A 23,380-nucleotide genomic window follows, 5' to 3' on the forward strand; every position below is an offset into this window, starting at 1 on the left:
ACTTACTCAGATATGTTCAGACACACGGACATATATGATATTGGAGTGAGAGTGTTCGACAGTCACAATGGGAATTCTATGCATTTATGTACAGAAAATTTAATGACATAATATGGTAAATATTGTCGAAACTGCAAACTTCTCATATCACTAATTGGCAACTGTCAACGGTGCCTCAAAGATCTCGCTGTTTGCAGACCACCGTCTCTCGGCACTATTCAAACTGAGTCAATTACGGATGCAACATAATACGATATATTCTTCATTTTCTCTTCACATATCACACGCATCTAAAATCTGAAAGCACCACCGTATTCAGGGTGAATTTATTGTGTGAAAACACAAGTTTTATTTTATCTTGATCGCATGAATGATGCAAAATCCGACGATATGTAAAAACAGGTATAAAGAATGAAATTCTTCTCTCTTCAATTTTACTCGTAATTCTTTTGTGTTTTATCTTACTGATTTCAGGAAATCACGGTTTAGTTGTACAATTAATACCGAATCCTATGGTATGACCAAAACTTTCCTACCTTGTGTAAAACGTGAGATAAATGAAGAAATATAAAAATATTTCAAGTTTTCTGAGCTACAGACATTAAAATGAAACAGTGAGCGAGCTGCATACCTCCTGGTACCAGCCAATCAGAGGCTGCCAAACAAACGTCTCATAGGCTCAAGAATCTAGCTTAAGTGAATCGGCTATAGTAGTCCACTCCTCACTCACTCTCAGTGACGCGTTACTTTCCTGAATGCTGCAGCTGCTGGGTAAACAGCCAAAATGTCGTATAGCAAGCACGATACATACATATATACACACAGACGTGCACACACACGCACATATACACATAAGCATGCATACATACATATACGTAGGCATGAACACACACGGAAGTTAAACAATTACAGATAATGGTCTCTCTCTCTGGCCATCAAACAGCAGTGGACTGCTAATCTCTAAATGAGATTTCAATGCTCACCTTCCGATGCCGACAATAAGAATGATATGATAACAATGAAGAAATGAGTGACTCTCGGGGAATCCACCAACTTGTTTTTCCTCTCAAAACAGCCTACGAACAGCGTGAGGAAGCCGACGCCATCAACACACCAGAAATGTCCTCACTCAGCAGTGTTGCCAAATGGGTTGGCCAGAAAGTCGCAAAGTAGGTCTCAAAATTCAGAAATTCCATAAAAGTAGCTAGATTCGTTTGTGTGTATTTTGTATACTGTACACAGAGAGAGAGACATATACATACATACATACATATATATATATATGTATATATATATGTATATATATATATATATATATATATATATATATATATATATATATATATATTATATATTGTGTGTGTGTGTGTGTAGAGAGAGAAAGAGAGAGAGAGAGAGAGAGAGAGAGAGAGAGAGAGAGAGAGATTAATTAATAACACTTACCATTAGTTTTCGAGGAAGCAAAAAAAAAAGAGCTCATCATCATCTTCAAGATTTTCACCCGATGTTGAACTCGATGCAATGGCTGGTGAATGGTCCTCAGATGAGTAAACAGCCATTGTTCCAATAAGCTTCACAACTGATCTAGGCAATTCATAAGAATAGCAACATTTTCCTACTCTTCTTAGGCCTCCTTTTACGGCAAGAATGGCATTAACGGTGTCAGTTTTTAATCTATTTCTAAGTTTCGACTTGACAATATTAAGTTGACTAAATAGCCGCTCTACTTCAGCGTTTGAGTGCGGAAGGGAAAGAACGTTAAATGCTAATTCATTCAGTTCCTTATATGGATTAACACCTGAAGCATCCACATATTTATTAACTTCAATCCAAAATTTTTCAGTTGACTTGGTCTCATTCCATTTAGTGATTGTTAAATTTCTCCATTGGTTTTCTATCTTCTCTATATCCCTGAGCTATAGCCAAATGCCTCAGCTATATTTATAATAGGGTCCTTTACTGTTCGTAAACATTCATTGACTGAAAAGAGGGACATCTTTTTAAGCACTTGAAAATTTTCTGGCAATCTATGTCGCAATTCAGAGCAAAGTTTCACAGAAAAGATATGCAGTCTTTACGGATAGCCTTTATAGCCTCACGTGAAGTCTGGGAATTTCTACACAAATTTTCAAATTCGTAGCCCAGATATGCATTTGGGTCAACATAAGAACTAATATCAGAGGTCAAAGGGTCAACTCTTGCAGTTGGAAGCATTACTCTTCGGCTGGTTGCCATAATCAGATTAGTTAGGTCAAGCAGTAATTTAGTAGGGTCAACATTCTCTCCTTGAAATGATTTAACACAACGTTGAATGTCTTGCAGGACTGGCCGTAAAACAACAGATAAAGTTTATTGATATGGTCATTATACATTTTGTATAACACATCAGCACTATAGCACTTTTCTGATGACCTGGCTATCTGAAAATGTAATTTCAGTTCGTCCCATTGACCCAGAATACGAGTTACAGCTGGTTCCAAAGAAATCCATCTTGTATCACAGACACGAGGATTTGAAGAGGAGTTTTTCCATCATTAATGGTTTCATACAGTTTTGCATAAAAAAATGTTGCCTTTTAGAGGAATGGCTAAACCAATTGTAAATTTCACGCACTAAATGGTCAAGTTCAGTAGGGAGTGTTTCTCCTACAGAATGAGAAACAGCAAGTTGCAACGAATGACAAACGCATCGAATCATAATCAAATTAGGCACTCCTATTTCTTTCTTCAAAAGTTCACACACACCATTGTTCATACCTGTATTTACGCTAGCGTTATCTACACCAATTCCAAGCAAATTTTGGGGCTCAAGTTTAACTTTCTTCAGCAACTTGATGATGGCACTGACAATACTCTCTGCGGTTCCGGACTCTATTTCTACTAAACCTACATACGTGGACACAATCTTATCCAAGTTCTTGCTGAAATATCTTATTGTTACACCAAGTAATTTTACTATTGCTATATCGGTTGACTCATCTATTAGTATGCTATACTTTCCATCATTAATGTCTTCTTTCAAACTATCTAAGAAATATGGGCCTAGAAACATTCACAACAATATTCTTACATTTTGTTCTATGTAATTTCAAATTCTTGGCCGGTTTGCTTTCACAAAATGTTGCTTTAAGAGTTTCAGTTAAATGATCCACTGTGAGAAAAATAGTGTGAGATGCAATGAACATTGATAGTCTTCCCCAGCCTCACTTGTTGAGCTGTCATGTAAATCACTACTTTTGGGGAAATCAAGTTTTTTCTGCCTCTCACTAGAAAATGGCTTGGCTGCTTTGATGTGTTTTTTAGCACCAGCATGCTTCCTTATATCACTGAGCTTTGCATTAATTTCACATTTACAATAAACACAGTATGCTTTTGTTTTATCAGTTTCAACTGGTTAATTTCAACCAGTCTTTCATCTCTGGGAATGATTCCCAGCTTTTCCTGTATGCTTGCGAATACGTTGGCGCCATAATAATATCACTTATCAACGGAAATTGTCTCTGCAGCTGACTGAAACTGTACGCTAACTGTGCAAGTATCAAAGTTTTATCTAACGGTAACGAATAATGAAAGGATACCGTATAATATAATCTGTACAGGAATACTACGGGTATGATGTATTGCGCTATCATGGTGAAATTTAGAGGTATTGGTTGGGTTACACACTGTTGCCAATTGGTCTGTATTTACCTGCCAAACCTCGGGACAAGACACACAAAACATGGGAAAAGAAGTGATTTTCGCGGACTTATTTGTAACATACATAAACTCTAGAGCTATTGCATCATTATTGCAATACTTTGACGATCAAAGCTCATGGAAACAGTTCTTAAAGCTGTCGGTCTATGATGTTTTAGCGCCGCTAAATTGGCAACGTTGGTTGGGTGTACCGGGATGGGGTTGGTGTGACGGTTGGGAGGGGCCTCCTGTGTGCAACTACGAAGTCCCATCCCTCCCTCGCTTACTGGCCCTGGATAACTCGAGCTGACATCATGAGTTGTACACGATCAGTAAATGAATTCAAATTTATGATTATTTTTATTTTTATTAAGTAATATATATAAGAATAAATTCTATTCTGAAATTCGCTAAAAAATTCACCAGAGGAGACTAAAATTCGCTAGAAAATCCGCAGTTCATAATAGCCTTTGAAAAGTCGCTAAACAGGTCAAAAAATTCGCCAAATCTAGCTACTTTTTCGCCAAGTTGGCAACACTTGTGACTCACTCTCAGTGACGCGTTACTTTCCTGAATGCTGCAGCTGCTGGGTAAACAGCCAAAATGTCGTATAGCAAGCACGATACATACATATATACACACAGACGTGCACACACACGCACATATACACATAAGCATGCATACATACATATACGTAGGCATGAACACACACGGAAGTTAAACAATTACAGATAATGGTCTCTCTCTCTGGCCATCAAACAGCAGTGGACTGCTAATCTCTAAATGAGATTTCAATGCTCACCTTCCGATGCCGACAATAAGAATGATATGATAACAATGAAGAAATGAGTGACTCTCGGGGAATCCACCAACTTGTTTTTCCTCTCAAAACAGCCTACGAACAGCGTGAGGAAGCCGACGCCATCAACACGTCCAGAAATGTCCACACTCACTCTCAGACTCCAGTGCAAGTTGAAGTCCAGTGTTGATCCTGAAATTATAAAAAGTATCGTGAATTTTTCAAAAAACGTAAGAATGTATCATCACTTTTTCATTAAAGTATCCAAAAAAGTATCACATCATCCTGCACAAACATAAGAGAAATTTGCATGACTAAAATAATAAATAATACATCAACGCAGCTTTGGTCGTTCGTCTGGCAACGAACCGCACAGTGACTAGTGGTGGGCGTATCGATACCAAAGTATCGATATTTCCGATACCACCTCTGTATCGAAAGTATCGATACAAAATGCCTGGTATCGAGTATTTCGAGTACTGGAACACTTAGGCAATGTTATTGCTAACTATATATCGTTTAAGGAGAATAATGTCGTCCCAGTATGTCTTTTTTTTTTTTTTTTTTTTACTAAAATTTAATGTGTGCATGTGTACCTGGTAAGGGGTAGGGATATTAAGGACTGGGGGGTGGTGTTATGCAGTGAATAAGTATGAGATTCACTGATCGGGATTATGAAAGAGAGAGAGAGAGAGAGAGAGACACGATGTTGATAGTTTAAAATGATGAGTCATGGGACCAAGTAAATTGAAGACTAACCATAACAAACCTCCAAGATGTGGGAAAGGAAGGAGGAGTTAGAGGATAGACTAAGAAGTGAAAAGGTCAGCAAAATTGACCTGATTTGTCCTTGCCAAAAGTGGGAGTTAAGATTGAACCATTAAGAGTAAAGTAGACGTCCTCAAGGAGGCGGAGTTTTATTCAACATAGGTCCAGAGTTCATTCTGATCAAATTTTAGCGAGAGTTACTTGAAAACCAAATTGGGTAGGATTGTGTCACTCGCTCCTCTCTTAACATCAAGAAATTTCTAAGTCCAGTGTGGCTGGCGTGTGAAATAGTTTTGTAATAAAACTTATGAAAAACCGTGCCCGGTGAATACTTACCCCCTCCTGAAGTGAAAAATATTAATAGACAATTTCAACCTAACTTACCGAGTCCCCTGCGTTACTATCAAGTGAAAGTCAATAGACACGGGACATTCATATGTGGTGCAACGCAATACAAAGAAAAACTAAACCGCATAAAATCAATGGTGGCAGTTTCGGAGGATTTCGCCCAGCGACATTTGAAAAACATTAAAGTTCACGGCCCTAGAGAAATTTACAGAGACTGAGCAGTGACGGCGCTATAACTAACTCTCAATTTAACAGCGCAAATAATCTCAAGACGGTCTTCAGCACTAGAAACACCAATACAACATCAACACTGTAGCAGAAGGGAAACGAAGCAGAACGAAATATTCCAAGAAGCAGTGAATCTTTTTGCGTCGATCGGAATGAAAAATTGACAGCGGTAAATCTCTGCCTAGTTTGAAACTTCCGAACATTCGCATAAGATCAACCAGAAATTCAGTTTAATAATTGTATATGAACATAATAAGAACAATAGTAATAATCACGGCATAGAACAGCGGTGATTTTTATAAGAAAACGAAATTTACGAAAGAAAGAATCAGCAACTCGCGCTATACTACGCCGATCGCAGAAGCGGAGAAGACCAAAACAAACTGTGTTGGCGGACGTATGAAAGTCGCTTATATCTACGTCAGTTCAGTGAACTTTTCTATCGTGTACGGACTTAAATACACGAAATTCCAAAAATTTTTGGTCGCTAAAAGGGAGACTTAGCGAAAAGTAGCGGTAGCAGAGCAGTGACGACGACGGCGACGAATGAGAGCGGAAGACGGCGACGAAAGAGAGTGAAGAATTCGGAACGGCGATAAAGTTTAGAAGTCAACGCGTTGATAACCGCCTCTCGAAAGGGAAGTGACGCCTTCAATCAACAATTTGGAAGGGATTCCAAAATTTTTCTTCGCCAAATTCAGCAAGTACGGACTGGAAGTCGGCCGAGCTGTGCCGAATTATCGCTGGATGCTAACGACAAATTGCGCTCAAGTGCAATCAGCGCGATCTTCAAGTGCAAGGCGACACGAAGCTAATTGAATAGTAAACATTCATTCCTAGTATCGGGGAATTATCAAGAGAATTTTTTTTTTCTCTGTGAATAATTAAATTTTTTTGTGTGAGTGAAATTTTATATAATTATTTTTCCCTGCAGTGCGCAAATAATTTTTTTTAAACATAAATGATTTAAGTAAATTGTTTTTCTTTTGAATAATATTCTGAAGAATTTTTCCTTATTGTTGTACGAAGGAAATAATTTTTTTTTCTCATATTTAGTAATTTTTTTTACGAAATAGAAATTTTCGTTCACTTGGTGATAGAGACAATTCTGTTTAAATAATTCTATCATAATAAATTTTATTGTTAAACACTTGGCGCAGCATTTTGCAGTGGAACCCAAACAATTGTATACATAAATACTAATATCAGACTTTTTCAGATTGAGAGAGTCCTATGAAGGAATGAGTTAGGAAAAATTTGAATTTTTTTTTTTTTGTATAGAGGGATACAGTCAACTCAGCAAACATGCAATTGAAGTAAGTACCTGATTCTCAAATTTATTTTTTTTCAATTTTTCATTCTTGGAATCATTGAATATTTTATGAATTAATATGAATAACACTTTGGACGAAGTTATCGCCCGACTGCAACAGACAAGAAGCGAAGACCAGACTCCATATAACCTAAGACCTGTACCTGAACGACTTTCTAGACCAATTGATCCTAGTAATACTAGACCCAGACGTTCTCGTAGTCAAGGTCCCCACTTAGTTTACCGAGTGCGCCTAACCCTTCAGTTGTAACCACTAACCCAATAACTTCCATTGTACCTAGAAATCCCAACATGGCGCAAGCCGCCGTAATAACCAAGCCACTAGATTTTGTGGAACGGTAGACCAAGTAATGTAGATAAAAGTAGATTAGAAGAATATGGTGTAAATCGATGGATAGCAGACACAGAAAGCAGAATTTCAGCTGCTGGTATCACAGATGAGAGAAAGAAAATAGATGAAGCACTCTTGTATGTTAGTATGGAACATGGTGATGCACATACAGTTCTTCATTCAGTACTTTTAGGAATATTACTCTGTTTAACGAATTCAAGAAACAGTGCTTACAGTTTTGGCAACCAGAAGCACAGAAAGATCCATGGTACAACATAGGAACTTTCCATCATCAGAAATATGAGGGTAATCACTTAGTTTTAGCCACTAGAGTAGAAGAAGCTATAGATAGAGTGACGACAGATATGAAAGCTGTAGGAATTGTTGTTGGAAGGAAGGATGAATTTGATGATGATGAAAGATTTAGCTAGTATATCCAAGGTACTTAGATATATGTCCTTAGGACCAATCTACGATGCTTTGGGTAAGGAAGAAAGAGTAGCCTTAAAGAAGTACTGTGATAGGAAGCCAAATGATGGAATTGTACAAACTTTGATGTACATAGAAAGGAAAGTAAAACAGAATTCATCAAGTAGTAGTGCAGATTTTACGGGAACCGTAGCTAGTGGAAACCCAAGAAATAATAGCAATCAGTCCAATAGAAACCAATCAGGGCAAGCTAGGTCTAGGTATCAGGAAATAGAAATTCGTTTGATAGAAATGGTGGGAACAACAATAGGAGATTTAATCAATCAAATAGAAACAATCAAGGTAGGCCGCCAAATAGAGGTAACAATGGGAATACCACTGGAACTAATGGAAATAACAGTGGAAATAACAGTACTCCTGGACAGAGGGGGAGCTAGTCAAGGCCAAAATTCAGGGAATAATAGGCCACAGTTCAATAGGCAGAGACAAAGTTGTGGAAATTGTGGTTATAACAACCATACAACCCAGAATTGTAGAAGAAACAAATGGTGTTCAATTGCAATAAGACAGGACATTTGATCCAAAACTGTTGGTACAACAAACAGGGAAATTCTCAGGGTCTCAAAATAACCAAAGTACTCAGCCTAATATCCAAAATACCTCCCCCAGTAACCCAAATCAAGGGGATTCTCAGTGACGATCACAGAGGGTGCAGCAGAAAGGTCCATCCTTACAGAGAGAAATAGTGACAGTGAATAAGGATGTGTCCCCAACAGACATTACTCGAAGTAATGAAATAGTGTTTTCTGTAAAGAATTTTAATACGTGTCAGGAAGAGTTGCCTATCATACAAGTACACTTAGAAGGTGTACTGAGTTCCATATTGTTGGATACAGGCAGTACTGTAAGTATCATAGATAAAGGCACTTTAACAAAACATATAGGTTGTGAGCTTTCCCAAATGAGAGAATCCTATAGGACCATAAAGGGGATCGCTGGGAAGCAAATAAGGGCTATAGGCAATGTCAATTTAGAGATAGAAATTCTAAATAAGAAATACAGGGAAGAGTTTGTGGTGTTGGAAGAGAAATATTTTCCAGCTCAAGCTCTATTTTCCTTCCAGGCTATGAAAAGATGTGGAATTACACTAGATTGTAGCAATGGAAGAGTAACTATCAAGGAAATTGATAGAGGAAATGTTTGCTCTCTTGAAGAAGAGGAACAGTTTCAGATAAACTTGATCACTTTACCTGAGACAGCCTCATCTGAAGAAGTAGACGTCCAACAGATAGAAACAGAATTTAATGCTAACCCGGGTAGGACAGTGAGTAGAAATTCAATGATAGAAGAAATAGGAGAAGATAGACAAACTACTTTTAAAAGCCTAGAAGCCACTCAGGAGGAATTCTCAGATAGCAGGTATGAACCTGATAACTCAAGTGCACGACAAGTAGATACCTCCGAAGAACTTAGTTCTTTTTCCCAACCTGACGATCCTGACACGCTAATAGATTGTAGTCACTTAATAATAAGAGAAGATACGGAAGAGAAGTATCTCAATGAGGTGTTGCTGTTAGGCAACCTGAAAATGACAGAGCTAGGTTCTGTGATACCACAAGATGAAAGTTCAGATGATACTGATGTCTGTTACACTGCCGATGCACAGAATGCAGAAGAGATCTGCTTAGTTAGTACTGCCGATGATAATCTTGTAAAACTTAAATTAAACAATAGCGTTATACTGCATCCACAAGGTCTGACAAAGGTTTGTCTTAGAATTATAACAGATAAAAACCTAGGTGATACAGATGTGTTATTAGTTAATGAAGACTTACCAGACTTTGTGAAAATGGACAATTCCCTAGTAAGACTTAATGGTGGAAATTGTACGACTTATGTGTATAATTATTCTGACAAGAGACTAGAATTGCATGCCGGCATAGAATTCTGTAAGGGAATTGTGATTACTAACCCTTTACTAACCCTAAGTGAAAAAGCATTTGTTTCTGTAGCTGACACAAGAGTTAAATTAGAAGGGGAAGTAAATAATACAGATTTTCCTCATTGTAGGGACAGGTTAATACAGATATTAGAGAAATATAGGAGTGTTGTAGCAGTAACAGGAGATAAGTTAGGAAGGACAGATGTCCTGCAGCACAAAATAGTCATAGAAGATGGTGCTAGACCTTTTATATACCTAACTACAAACTTCCAATAAGTCAAAGACCCATTGTAGACGAGATGGTTGAAGAGATGAAGGAAGATGGAGTTGTAATACCTTCTAAGTCACCTTATAATTCACCTGTACTGCTAGTTCCAAAGAAAGACGGTACATGGAGGATGGTAATTGATTACCGTAAATTGAATTCCCACACCATCCCCGATCGAATGCCAATGCCAGTCATTAGTGACATGCTAGCTCAATTAGGAGGTGCCAAGGTTTTTCTAGCCTCGATTTACTGAGTGGATATTGGCAAGTTCCTCTCGATGAAGAATCCAAGCATCTCACGGCATTCAGTACTCATAAAGAACATTTGCAATTTGAGGTAATGCCGTTTGGTCTTACTTCAGCTCCTTTAACGTTTGTACGTTTAATGCTGCAAATCTTGGGAGATGTTGAAGACGTATCGGTTTATCTTGATGATGTAATAATTGCTAGTAAGGATGTAGAGAGTCATTTCAAGACAATAGAATTAGTATTAGATAGGCTCAGAAAGGCCGGTTTAAAGGTAAAAATTAAGAAATGTCAGTTTCTGAAGAAATCTCTAGAATATCTAGGACATGTTATCAGTGAACATGGTTTGAAAATGCAAGAAGGAAAGATTAAGGCTATTGTAGACTATCCAGCCCCAAGAAATTTGAAGGCACTAAGAAGATTCCTAGGTATGGTAGGGTATTATCGACCTTTCATAAAGGGATTTGCTACCATAGCAAAACCATTAACTGAGTTAACTAGGAAAGATGCTAACTATGAGTGGAAAGATGAACAGGAAGCAGCGTTCAAAACACTAAAGGATATGTTGATAACAGATCCTATCCTAGTTTATCCAGACTTCGAGAAGGAATTCTACTTAGCCTGTGATGCTTCAAGTACAGGACTAGGTGTCGTCTTGATGCAAAAGGATAAAACAAGGATGAGGACTGTATACTATGCCAGTAGAGTTTTGAATGCAGCTGAAAGAAATTACAGTACAACAGAAAGGGAATGTTTGGCATTAGTCTGGGGATTACAGAAATTTAGACACATTTTGCTAGGACATAAAATTAATGTTCTTACAGATCATAAACCCATTTGTGATCTTTTCAAGAAAAGGGCTTTTACCAATAATATGAAGTTCAATAGATGGTTCGTTAGCGTATTAGAATTTGCCCCAGAATTTAGATACATACCTGGTAAATATAACACATTAGCTGACGCCTTGTCTAGATCACAAGAAGAGAACGAGAAACAAATTACCACTCATAATTTCGCCTTCAGTTGTCAAATCACAGACTTAGATTTAGACAAAGTTCGTCAAGAACAACAAAAGGATTCTAGAATAAAGGAAGTAATTGGTAACCTCTTGCAAGGTGAGAAAATTCAGAGTTTCAATTGATAGATGGGTTATTGTACAAGACTTCAGATGAACCAAATGCTTGTTCACGTTTGTACATTCCTAATACACTAATACAAGACGTTTTAGAACTAACCCATTCATACAAGTTATCAGGACATCCTGGAATTAAGAAAACATGTAGAACAATCACTAGAAACTATTTTGGCCTCGATGTAGTGAAGATGCTACTCGATTTGTTCAGAATTGTACCCTATGTAATATACATAAGGGGAATGTCAACGTCAAGGCTCCTCTGGAAATGTATCCTTCAGAATTAAATCCTTTTCAAGTAGTCACAATGGATTTCTTAGGTCCATTCCCGAACACCATCAGAGGAAATAAACAGATTTTAGTTTTCATTGACTATTTGACCAGATACGTAGAAATTGTTCCAACTAGAAACAGAGAAGCATCAACGGTGGCAGAAGCCTTTAAGTCTAGAATTATAACCAGACATTCATGTCCTCAAGTTTTGCTCTCAGACAATGCTGCTGAATTTACTAGTGACATTCTAACGAAATTGTGTGACTTTTATGAAATACAGAAATGTCAAATAACAGCATATAAGCCAAGCTCAAATGGAGCAGTAGAAAGAACAAATCGCAAGATAAAGGATGTTCTGAAAACATTGGTAACCCCTAGCACTGAAGACTGGGACTTGACTCTCGAAGACATACAATTTACTCTAAACAACACAGTAAATGAATCAATAGGAGAAACTCCTCATTTCCTATTGTATGGCTACCAAAAGAGAATGCCAAATTCACTTTTGGATGATGCCGCACCACCCAGACGTACGTACAACTACGAGGACTATATTGCTTGGAAGACAAGACGTGCGTATTTGAGACCGTTAAAGTCACCAGGGCTAGATTAAAGGAGTTACATAAAAATCTAGTAAGTATTACAATAACAGATCCACCATACCCTCGTTAAAGGTAGGACAACAAGTTTATGTACTCAATCATGTTCTTGAAGGACCTAATATTAAAGTATCACCAAAATTTCGAGGTCCATATAGAGTTTTAGAAGTTTTGAAGTTGAATAAATTCAAGTTAATGCATGAAATTACCTTGAAAGAATCCATTGTACATTGGAACCACATTAAAGTAGTTCATTCAGAACCTTGGTCGTCTACCCAGTTAAAGGAATTGATAGAATAAAGATAAGGAAGGGAGCCATCATCAAGTGAATGGTAAACAAATGTAGTTGGCAGATTTTTACTGGATTAAGAAATGATTGGCAGGACCAAATAGCCATTGTTAAGATCCAGACGGACTCCATTATCGATCAGAGAGAGAGCAGTTAGGCCAGCTGAGCAATCAGATACAGGCAGGATTACAAAGTGTCCAAGATAGAAATTTGTACGACATGCTCTCCAAGTTGCAGAGGACATCGATAGTGTTATGCCAAGGAAAGTAGTAAAGCGATCACTTATACCCTTTTTATAGGCGTCGCTTTACACAATCTCTTTGGAGTGGCGACCGATGGTAATGTTGAAAGGCTAAAGGAAAGAGTGGCACAACTTGAAAATTGGGCTTCTGAGCAGGGCACTGTCTATAATAAAGTAATAGGAAATGTCAATCAAAATCAGAAAATGATCACAGTGCTGAAAGAATTTGTGAATAGTGCCCTCCATAATGTTTCATCAGAAATTGCTAAAATCCATCAAACAGAAATGATGGAGCAACTGCTCATAGAAACAAGTAATTTCCTTCTGGAATACAAGGAATTACTCAATGCAATCATGATGGCAGGTAAAAACCTGCTGTCGCCTTTTCTGATAACCCCTAGTGAAATTGAAGCCATTATTCAGAAATGTGTTGTGAACAATCACTTGAAGCCACTAGTAGAAAATATAGTGGACTATTATGGCCTGATAACAGTGAAAGTGATAGCCAATCAAATTATACTAGTGATCCCTTTCAACAATCCAGACGTCAACTCATTGATGTCAGTCTATCCATTCCCAATGGTAGTAGATAATAAGTCCATTGTACTAGAAGGAACAGTTCGACACTTTGCCTTGCAGCATGATTCGTTCCTAGTGACTGGAATGTGTCATGCTTGATGATGATGTATATGTTTGTAACATTGTGAATTTCTATGAACCATTGAGTGCTCTTCATTGCCTAGATGATCTTGTAAACAACAAGAATGGTAAGAACCATTGTAAATATATACCGTTTACAGAAACTTTCAAGGCTCAAATCATTCATGATGAAATTTTTGTGTTCTCAGCAAACAGATTGAATGCTAAGATTGACTGTAAGTCAAACAAAACAGAAGTAGTTTTCATTAACGTACACTCATTTTCATCTGCTTGTGAACTGGTCATTTTACATAATTTGTATTACAAACCAACAGTTTTCACGACGTACAGTTTGAATTTCAGTAAAAGTGTACATCAGTTTGCAGTTATTAACGAATTTCAACTTTCAGAACTGGAATTGGAGACATTCACAAAGCTAGAAGAGGTTCATACTTTCTTTCATACATATAAGACCGAGATTTCTCCTATTATGTCATTCATAAATGTCATTCTTTTGGTACTGTTTGCTTTCATTTCTTTTATGATTGTCAGGAAATTGATACTGAATAAGCTTACCTTAATCAAAGACATGATGGACAGAATCCTTCCTAGAGAGTAATAGCATTTACCATTGACTTGCCACTTGAACATTTGGTGATTGATTTTTTTATTTTTTACAATTTATGATTGATAACCAGAGAGTAATAGGCATTTGATATATTTACTTTGCCATAATTTTCTGCATTTAGTTTGAGTATTTGATATATAATTCATGCTTATATTGTTTGTGTTAGCACTATGATGCATTATAATGTTTCTTGAATTTATTGCTTGTTGATAGAAATTATTGAAATTGAAGTAATTGACTATTAGAAATTATTGAAATTGAAGTAATTGACTATAGTCAAGTTGAGTTGGTTATCTACTTGCATTGTAGTCAATGCAGGTAGGTGACCGAGTGATGTTATGCAGTGAATAAGTATGAGATTCACTGATCGGGATTATGAAAGAGAGAGAGAGAGAGACACGATGTTGATAGTTTAAAATGATGAGTTATGGGACCAAGTAAATTGAAGACTAATCATAACAAACCTCCAAGATGTGGGAAAGGAAGGAGGAGTTAGAGGATAGACTAAGAAGCGAAAAGGTCAGCAAAATTGACCTGATTTGTCCTTGCCAAAAGTGGGAGTTAAGATTGAACCATTAAGAGTAAAGTAGACGTCCTCAAGGAGGCGGAGTTTTATTCAACATAGGTCCAGAGTTCATTCTGATCAATTTTTAGCGAGAGTTACTTGAAAACCAAATTGGGTAGGATTGTGTCACTCGCTCCTCTCTTAACATCAAGAAATTTCTAAGTCCAGTGTGGCTGGCCGTGTGAAATAGTTTTGTAATAAAACTTATGAAAAACCGTGCCCGGTGAATACTTACCCCCTCCTGAAGTGAAAAATATTAATAGACAATTTCAACCTAACTTACCGAGTCCTCTGCGTTACTATCAAGTGAAAGTCAATAGACACGGGACATTCATATGTGGTGCAACGCAATACAAAGAAAAACTCCATAGCATAACACATGTACTGTAGGTGTTGTTTTGATGCAGAGACCAGATGATCAGTTAAAACCTATTGGATATTTCTCCAAGAAATTGAAGCCAGTTGAACAGTGCCACAATACTACTGACAGAGAAGTACTGCCATTGTCTAGGCATGTCGCAGATTCCATCATTTTCTTTGGGGTGTTCCATTCCATTCACACAGATCATCAGCCTCTAGTTTCGGTGTTAAAGAGAAAGACAAAGTCACCTAGAATGAGCAGATGGGCAATTGAGATGCAGGGTTACCATTTCAAGGTAGAGTATAGGCCAGGTAAAAATAATCAGGTGGCAGATCAACTAAGAAGACCAGTCAGAGCAGTCTTTCATCAGAGTAGGAACAGTTATCTTGGTCTGAGCAAAGATGAGTTCAAAGAAAAGCAGTTAGATGAACCAAGGTGGGCCGAACTAATAACTTTTCTAGGAGGTGGTAAATTACTACATAAGCGGTTTCCTAGACTTTGATTAATCAATTCCTGTTATATGAAGGGTTGTTGTATACCAGCGCAGATAAAGTTGGTAGCTCAATTCAGTTGAGATTAGTAGTTCCTAAGGATTTAACAAAGGCAGCTTTGAAGTTTGGTCATGAATCAGTGTCAGGTCACCTAGGCAAAAAAGTAAAAGTATTCCTTAGTTTAACCAGACCACTGAGCTGATTAACAGCTTTCCTAGGGCTGGCCCGAAGGATTAGATTTATTTTACGTGGCTAAGAACCAGTTGGTTACCTAGCAACAGGACCTACAGCTTATTGTGGAATCCGAACCACATATTAACAAGAAATGAATTTCTGTCACCAAAAATAAATTCCTCTAAATCTGCATTGACCAGTCGGAGAATCGAACGCGGGCCCAGCAGAGTGCTAGCCGAGAACAATACCAACCCATCAAATGAGAAACTGTCACCTAGGTAAACGCCAAACAATGGATGCTATTGAAAACCTGTTCTATTGGCCTTCATTGCAAACTGATGTTACCAAATATTTAAGTGAATGAATGTGTTATGTGCCAAAACCATAAAGCCAGAAGTTCTTTACAACAGTAGTTCCAAGAATTGCCTCCTGTAACTAATCCTTTAGAGCAAATCAGTCTTGATTTAACTGATATGTTATCTGGTGCAAATGGTTATAGATATGTATTGACTGTTATTGATCATCACTGCTGGTATGTGAAGTTCTATCCATTGCAAAGTAAGTCTACAGAGGAAGGAAGCAAAAACTTCCTTGTCTATTTGAATGACTTTGGTGTACCTGTGACAGTCATTCTTGATAATGGTGCTGAATTCACCTCACACCAACTTAGACAATTATGCCAAGAACATAAGATGAATACTGGTTACATTACCCCGTATCATCCACAAGGAAACAGTGTAAGTGAAAGGATGCAGAGAACCATGAAAACAGTACTAAATGTAATGTGCAAAGGACATCATCCTTATCAATGGCCTAAGTACTTAGGTGAAACGCAGTGTGTGCTCAATTCCACTGTTCATACCACTCTTGGTGAACAACCTCACTGTGTATTTTTCTCTCGTAGAGCTCTTAGACAAGTGACTAGTGTGCTACCCACAATTACTGATGATGTAGAACAGTGGTTCACAACCTATGGTCCGCGGACCGTTGCTGGTCCATGGTGTACAATTTGCTGGTCAGCCAAATTGCTTTACTTGTTACTTATCATTTTATTCATAACCTAAGAAAAATAATATTCTGCATAATAGGATCGAAAGAGAGTGTTTTGATAATTATGTTTCCCAGTGTTGTCTCAGTTGATGATCAGAGAGAACAGTTAAATATTGACAGTTTGAAATGTACCATTGCAAAACATTTAAATTCTCTCTCTGACCCTTTCTCTACTCACTTCCCTGAAGAAGAGGATCCACGAACTGGAAATGAATGGGTTTGTAGTCCTCTCTCAGACTCAAATGAGAACAATTTGAATTCACTGCAAGAGGATCAGCTAATTGAGTTGTCAAATGACAAGGGATTAGAATCCCTGTTTAAAAGTGGTATAACATTACCTGCATTTTGGATTCATGGCCGTGGAGAATTCCCTGAACTAAGTGCCATCGCTTTGAAACTGTTAATGGCATTCTCTTCAACTTACCTGTGCGAAGCAGGGTTCTCGGTACTGATTTCAATAAAGACTAAATATAGAATAGAAACAGACTGAACATAAAATCGCCACTTCGTCTTGCACTTAGTGACAATGAACCACGTCTTGAGAAACTTGTTCCAGCAAAGCAAGCACTAATAAGTGTTTTTGACTGCCTTTATATTTAGAACCTCTGGGATTTCTGAGTCTTGAATGCACTCAAGAATCGGCTAAATTATGAATGATAATAGTTTTGCACAAACATGAAATTATATAAAATCTGAATGGTAAAAAACGAAGCCTGACTTGGATAAGTGTATTTTTTATTGCTTATATATGTAGGCCTATTTCTCATTTCATTTGTTAAATATGAAATATTACATTTTGGTGTACTGATAGTTCCTTGCAATACAAATGAATACATGAATCTGTCACCATGACTCCCATTTCTACCGTAGTATTTTTTTTTACCACCATAGCATGAATTTGATTTGGAATTTTTTTAATCAATTTGCTTTTTATAATGTGAAAGATAACATACATTATGATTACATGGCATTCTCGCATAAAAATTTGAAATGCTGAAAAAATAAATAAAATGTGTTGAGGATATGTGCATTTGTTATGTCTTTGGTTGTTTTTGATGATGATTTGGACTAATAATTAAATGCCAGTGTATGCCTGGATGTCTGTACTGGTCCGAGGAATTTTTTGTAATCTCTTGACTGGTCCGTGTGGGTTAAAACTGAAATTGTGATTCCTAGCACGCGTAAGACACTAAACCCCAGGTGGTGTGGTCCATATGTAGTTACCAAAGTGGTTAGTGATGGTGCGAAATATGAGTTGGAAAACATGTTTGACGTGCTGCTGACAGGGTGAAACCCTTTATCGGACAAGAACAGCAGTTAGTAAAAATGCAGGAAATGGATGATGTCACTCCTGATGTAGTGAATGAAAGAGTACAAACCAGAGGTGCTAGTGATGTTGTCCCTCCATCTAGGTTAATTGAAGAAATTTGAGATCATTGTATTTTGTTTTATACTGCATTGTGTGTTTTGTATTTTCTGTGAAGAATATTTTTGTATTTTATATATAACCATTATATCACTTTCCAGGTATATTCTTGTATGTTGTATTCATATAAATTATAAATCTGATCATGACACTGCTTGCTTTGTGTACAGGGAACTTGTATTCAGAGTTTTGTATGAAGAGTATCCCATCCAAAAGCTTTACAAACTCGGGTCGAGTTGTTAAAGTTATGTGTCTGATGTGTGAGTTAGTCATTAGGATGCTTTAAGCGGTATATTATCTTCAAAGGAAGGTTTTCTTGCTTATGGCAATTAAGTACATGAGCCTGAAGGACGATGTAAGCGAGTGTTTTGAGAAAAATAATCAGAAGTGATTGTACCCCTAATGAGGAGTGACTAGACCTTAACTAAATTTAAGATCACTCTTACGTAAGTGTTTAGCTTGGTTGTAAAGTTATTGGGATGGTTAGGTAGAAACGTGCTTTACGGGTGGCGTCCCACAACTTGTTGCGTATGTCTGTTAGCAGACCTTACTGATTGAACGTTGCAGTTTATATCTCTGGCTGAGAGATAGGAAGTAGCACTGTTTGCAAGACCTGTATTGTTGTTGTTAGATTTATAGTCTACCCTAAATACAGTATTGTAATTTAAGGGATTGGTCGTCCTTGATAAATGAAAACCAATTTCAGGAGGGGTAAAGTGATGTAATGATGGGCATCCTTCTTTTGAATAAACGACAATGCCCTTCATAATTGGTGGACTGGAAAAATGAATTGGTTTTCATCTTATCAAGAATTTGAATTAACTACTCGAAACTGAGGTTGTCTATGATCAACAGTGTGTACGTAAATGCCTAAGCTCAACTCGCGCTGTTCAAGATGTGTACGAAGACTTGAGAGGGAAAGGAACGTAGCTCCCGTTATCTTCATTTGAAGTGCCATATTTCTCCCTTGTGAAAGGTATGCACTTATCTCAGTTTATATTGAACATGTAAAAGCAAATCACCAAGAGTTATGGTAATGTTACGTAAGTTGCACCACGATGAGTTTGTATGTGGTTGCAATGCCACCACCCGTAGGCTAAGATGTGCGATATTCTTCCATAATTCTATGAATATGTCAATTCTTGAATTAAATTCCAACTGTTATGCATGTAAAGCCAGGCTAACTGTGTAATGTATAAGTTTAAGTTAGACATGAGTACAGTATCGCCTAGGCTAAGGGCTGCATGCTGTCTGGCACAAGATTGTTGTCCTAAATTAACTTTTCGTATTACAGGGAACCAATGAAAGAACTAGTTTAAGAACCAGTGTAAGAACCTGTTTAGGAACCAGTCCTAACAATTATGGAAGGAACACTATGAGTAAGTTGTTTACACCATGTATCCTCCTACAAAGAAGCATTAAACAAACGGCGGGAGTCGGCCTTTCCCTCAACCCTAACCAGAAATGAAGATTCGTCTGCCTATGACGTCAAGTACCAGTTCAAGCTAAGAGTAGAACTGGGTTTGTTAACCTCTGCCGATGTGTCACACTTGTATTATCCTCTGCCCAGGACTGACCTGTTATGTGTAGGTTAGTCTGAGTTAATTGTCCTAAAATGAATGGTTGCCGCCAAATGCAAGTCAGGACAATTGACATACCAAGCCACAAGTAGTAATAACAACATTATTATTAAACAATTATTACACTAAGTTCCACAGTTTAACAGACTTTCTCAGACTAAGTTCCACAGACTAACAGACTTTCTCAGACTAAGTTCCACAGATTAACAAACCTTCTCAGACTAAGTTTCACAGATTAACAGACTTTCTCTGACCAAGTTTCACTGATTAACAAACTTTCTCAGACTAATTTTCACAGACTAACAGGCTTCTCAGACTAAGTTTCACTGATTAACAGACTTTCTCAGACTAAGTTTCACAGATTAACAGACTTTCTCTGACTAAGTTTCACTGTTTAACAGACTTTATCAGACTAAGTTTCACTGATTAAAACTTTCTCAGACTAAGTTCTACAGACCAACAGACTTTCTCAGACTAAGTTCCACAGATTACCAGACTTTCTCAGACTAAGTTCCTCAGATTAGACTTACTCAAAATTTCAGAATAAGCAGATTAACAGACTTTCTCGGACTAAGTTTCACAGACTAACAGACTTTCTCAAAGTTTCAGAATAAGCAGATTAACATTTTCTCAGACTAAGTTTCACTGATTAACAGACCTTCTCAGACTGTTCCACAGACTAACAGACCTTCTCAGACTAAGTTTCACTGATTAACAGACTTTCTCAGAATAAGTTTCAAATTAAACAGACTAACACTTTCTCATTCTCAGATTAAACAGATTAACAGACTTTCTCAGAATAAGTTCCACAGACTAACAGACTTTCTCAGAATAAGTTTCGCAGACTAACAGACTTTCTTAGTCTAAGTCTCACAGGTTAACGGAGTATGAAGCCAAAATCACACCATTACACTCACGAAAGCCTAACTCCTTATTGACAGCATCCTATAAAAACCAAACTTCAACCTCGAGTTGCTCTTTCACAATAACACCCGAATTCCAAAGTCTCCTGGGAAAGGACTTGATTAAAACACATACCACCATTTTCATAAAGGTAAACATATTCAATCTTATATTACTGTCAACTTCAACCTTTATAATAAAACTCTAGAATGTCAAACCTTAAAAGACTTCTACACAAACCCACTGAACTCTAGAAAGTTCAATTACAAATTAAAGTAAAAACCAGTTGAATTTCTTAACTGTCGTCGTGACCAGTTTCAAAAATCGAGTTTCCCTAGATCAGGTATATCATTAACTATCAAGCCAGTTGACATTGTCACATATAGTTAAGTCCTGCCAAGACAATTTTGGAGCAATAAAAAAGCTATACAAGTTATACATCTAAATATCCACAAAATAAAATAAGACCTCGCATCACGTATTCATCCAAAGCAGCGCCACCAATAAAATCTCAAGCACCCCACACCAGGGACATGCATTTCCAATTCTAAGGAGCCAACACAAAGCTCAGTAATCCAAAACAACGCTCTCGTCATCATCTGAGGAAACCTGTGAACACCTGAAGTCAACTGACAAACATGAAACTAACTTGAATCAAATCGAGCATCAGGAAAAGTGACAAATCTTACCAAATAAGTTCCCGATCTTGGCAAATGATGCTCTGCAAGTTAGAATGATCCCATTACATCGCCAAATTTACATGATGGGAGCTTTCCTCTGAAAATATCCAAGGCAAATAGAATACCTTTAAGTCTAATCTTACGAAAGTATTTTAATCAATAATCTGTAAGGAAGCAAATTCAGTTTTATACGTTTCTATCTCTAAAGACAGATCAAATAACTTATCCTTAAATATTTACATCTATCTCTGAAGACAGATCAAATAACTTATCCTTAAATATTTACAAGTATATTGGTAAACAATCTCTGAGGAGTGAATTCTGACAGGTACAAAGCCATTAGTACAATGACCCAGAAATTCGAAAATATACAAATCATAACCACAAATCTTTTGCTTCATGTTTCTCGTTTTCTGAGCCTTGTATTACAAGACTCAGATTCTGCAACAAGATGTTGGAGAAAACCCAGCCTGAAATCTCAAAGAAAACATACAACGGAATGTCAAAATGTTTCAAAACCATAGATTTTCTTGCAAGTTATCCACAGAAAAGGGTCGCAGGTAGGGGCAGAAGGCACGCGGCAAAGAACATTAGGTAATGCCTAAAGCGTGTTTGGTCTTTTTCAACGAATTAATCTGTAATCTTTTATCGAAGTCACATTCCTGAAATTGCATTTAATCTTGTCACCACTAAGTGTTCAAGTAATCAAAAAACCGGTTTGCGATGCAAATTTTACAAATGGTACAGAGATCCTCATGTTTTGTGATTTCAACATGAAGCTCTTGAACAAAGTGTTCCCAATATATCAAGCTGTCAGAAGCTTCACCTACTTTCAAAAGACCGAAGAAGCTTCTTGAAGTTCTACAAAACATCTGCTAGGTGACTTACTATAATATATACCCTTTAGCTATGACAAAGTTCGTACTGGACTCCGTCATATTCAATAGTCTCACTTGCAAAGGCTGGCTGTAGAACCGTTTAGATTACATGTATTGTTAATGGATTTAGACATCCGTGTTCTTTGAAGTTATAGTGGCTTTTACAAGTACCCAGACCTGAGAATTGACTAATTTCATGCTGGAATAGCTACTAAAGCTGTGTAGACGTACTTTCCCAAGGCAGTTCCTTCAACAAGAGATTCAGTTCAGTCATTCTCCGCATCTTATACAAGATCAGATCCCCCTCCCCCTTTCATAAGTTTTCACGAATCAAATGGAATGTATTTTCAGCAATTCATTTCATTACTGTATCGTCAGAAATTATGTGATTATGTACAGAAACTGGGGCCCTCTCAGTGGGCGAAAACATCGCATTTCCTTTGCACAATCACTGAAAGCACCTACAACTGGGAATACCTACCCACTTCATAATCATATTAAAAACAGCGATTACGTGAAACCATTAACCCTACGATAACTGTGAAGTTAAGTAAAAACTCTAATAATTGATTGAAATCGGTTTTGGGAAGTTGGCTAAGTGTAAAGTTTTCCATCCCGACGTACCAATAATTATTGCTGAAAATCATCTAAAACTCCACGAAAATAGTGAGATAATGATGAAGGGGAGATAGTGATGGCTTGTACGCGTCCTTTGCACGACCCTTGGAAGAATAGTATGCGATAGTGTCAGTAGTATTTGGATGAGACTTTCGAGGAGGGAGGCTGGAGAGAAGTGGAGATTTGAGGAAGATAAGGCATCAGAAAGACGCAAGAGAGACAGGAATATCAGAGAATCCCTCCGCATCACGCAGCGTTGGAGGCTACCATGATAATATGCAATCACAATCCTTAGCCCAGATACGAGGGCTCAATGCAAAGCAATGCAAAATGATATAGTTAGCGTTACAAAAGATACGTTTTCTTTTAATTGGAAAACAAGGGACTTAAAGAAAACGGAGGCTCGGCTTTGAAACAAACGGTCAATTTTCTCCTAGAATTATATTACCCGTTTCGACAGCAGCTTTAGCAAGTTTTGACACAAG

General features: G+C 37.4%; 1 protein-coding gene and 1 long non-coding RNA gene across 3 annotated transcripts in view; one reads left to right on the forward strand and one right to left on the reverse strand.

The window, feature by feature from the left end:
- Window positions 1–4,210: 4,210 nt before the first annotated feature.
- The window catches only part of LOC136834447 (zinc finger protein 271-like), a 92,531-nt gene continuing 73,361 nt past the window's right edge, over window positions 4,211–23,380 (reverse strand). The window contains exons 4-5 of one of the 2 annotated variants that reach the window (XR_010851811.1): window positions 21,409–21,496; window positions 4,211–4,668 (exon numbers count right to left, since the gene is read on the reverse strand). The gene's annotated coding sequence lies outside the window, so the exon portion shown is untranslated. The remainder of the gene's footprint in view (window positions 4,669–21,408; window positions 21,497–23,380) is intronic. The other variant, XR_010851810.1, reaches the window with a different exon arrangement.
- On the forward strand, window positions 4,832–19,923 carry LOC136834449 (uncharacterized). The gene is made up of 3 exons (XR_010851814.1): window positions 4,832–7,140; window positions 12,623–19,212; window positions 19,531–19,923. It is a non-coding gene; the product is annotated as an uncharacterized lncRNA (long non-coding RNA).

Source organism: Macrobrachium rosenbergii, chromosome 53 (genome assembly GCF_040412425.1).
Source record: "Macrobrachium rosenbergii isolate ZJJX-2024 chromosome 53, ASM4041242v1, whole genome shotgun sequence".
In the NCBI taxonomy this organism is placed as follows: Eukaryota; Metazoa; Arthropoda; class Malacostraca; order Decapoda; family Palaemonidae; genus Macrobrachium; species Macrobrachium rosenbergii.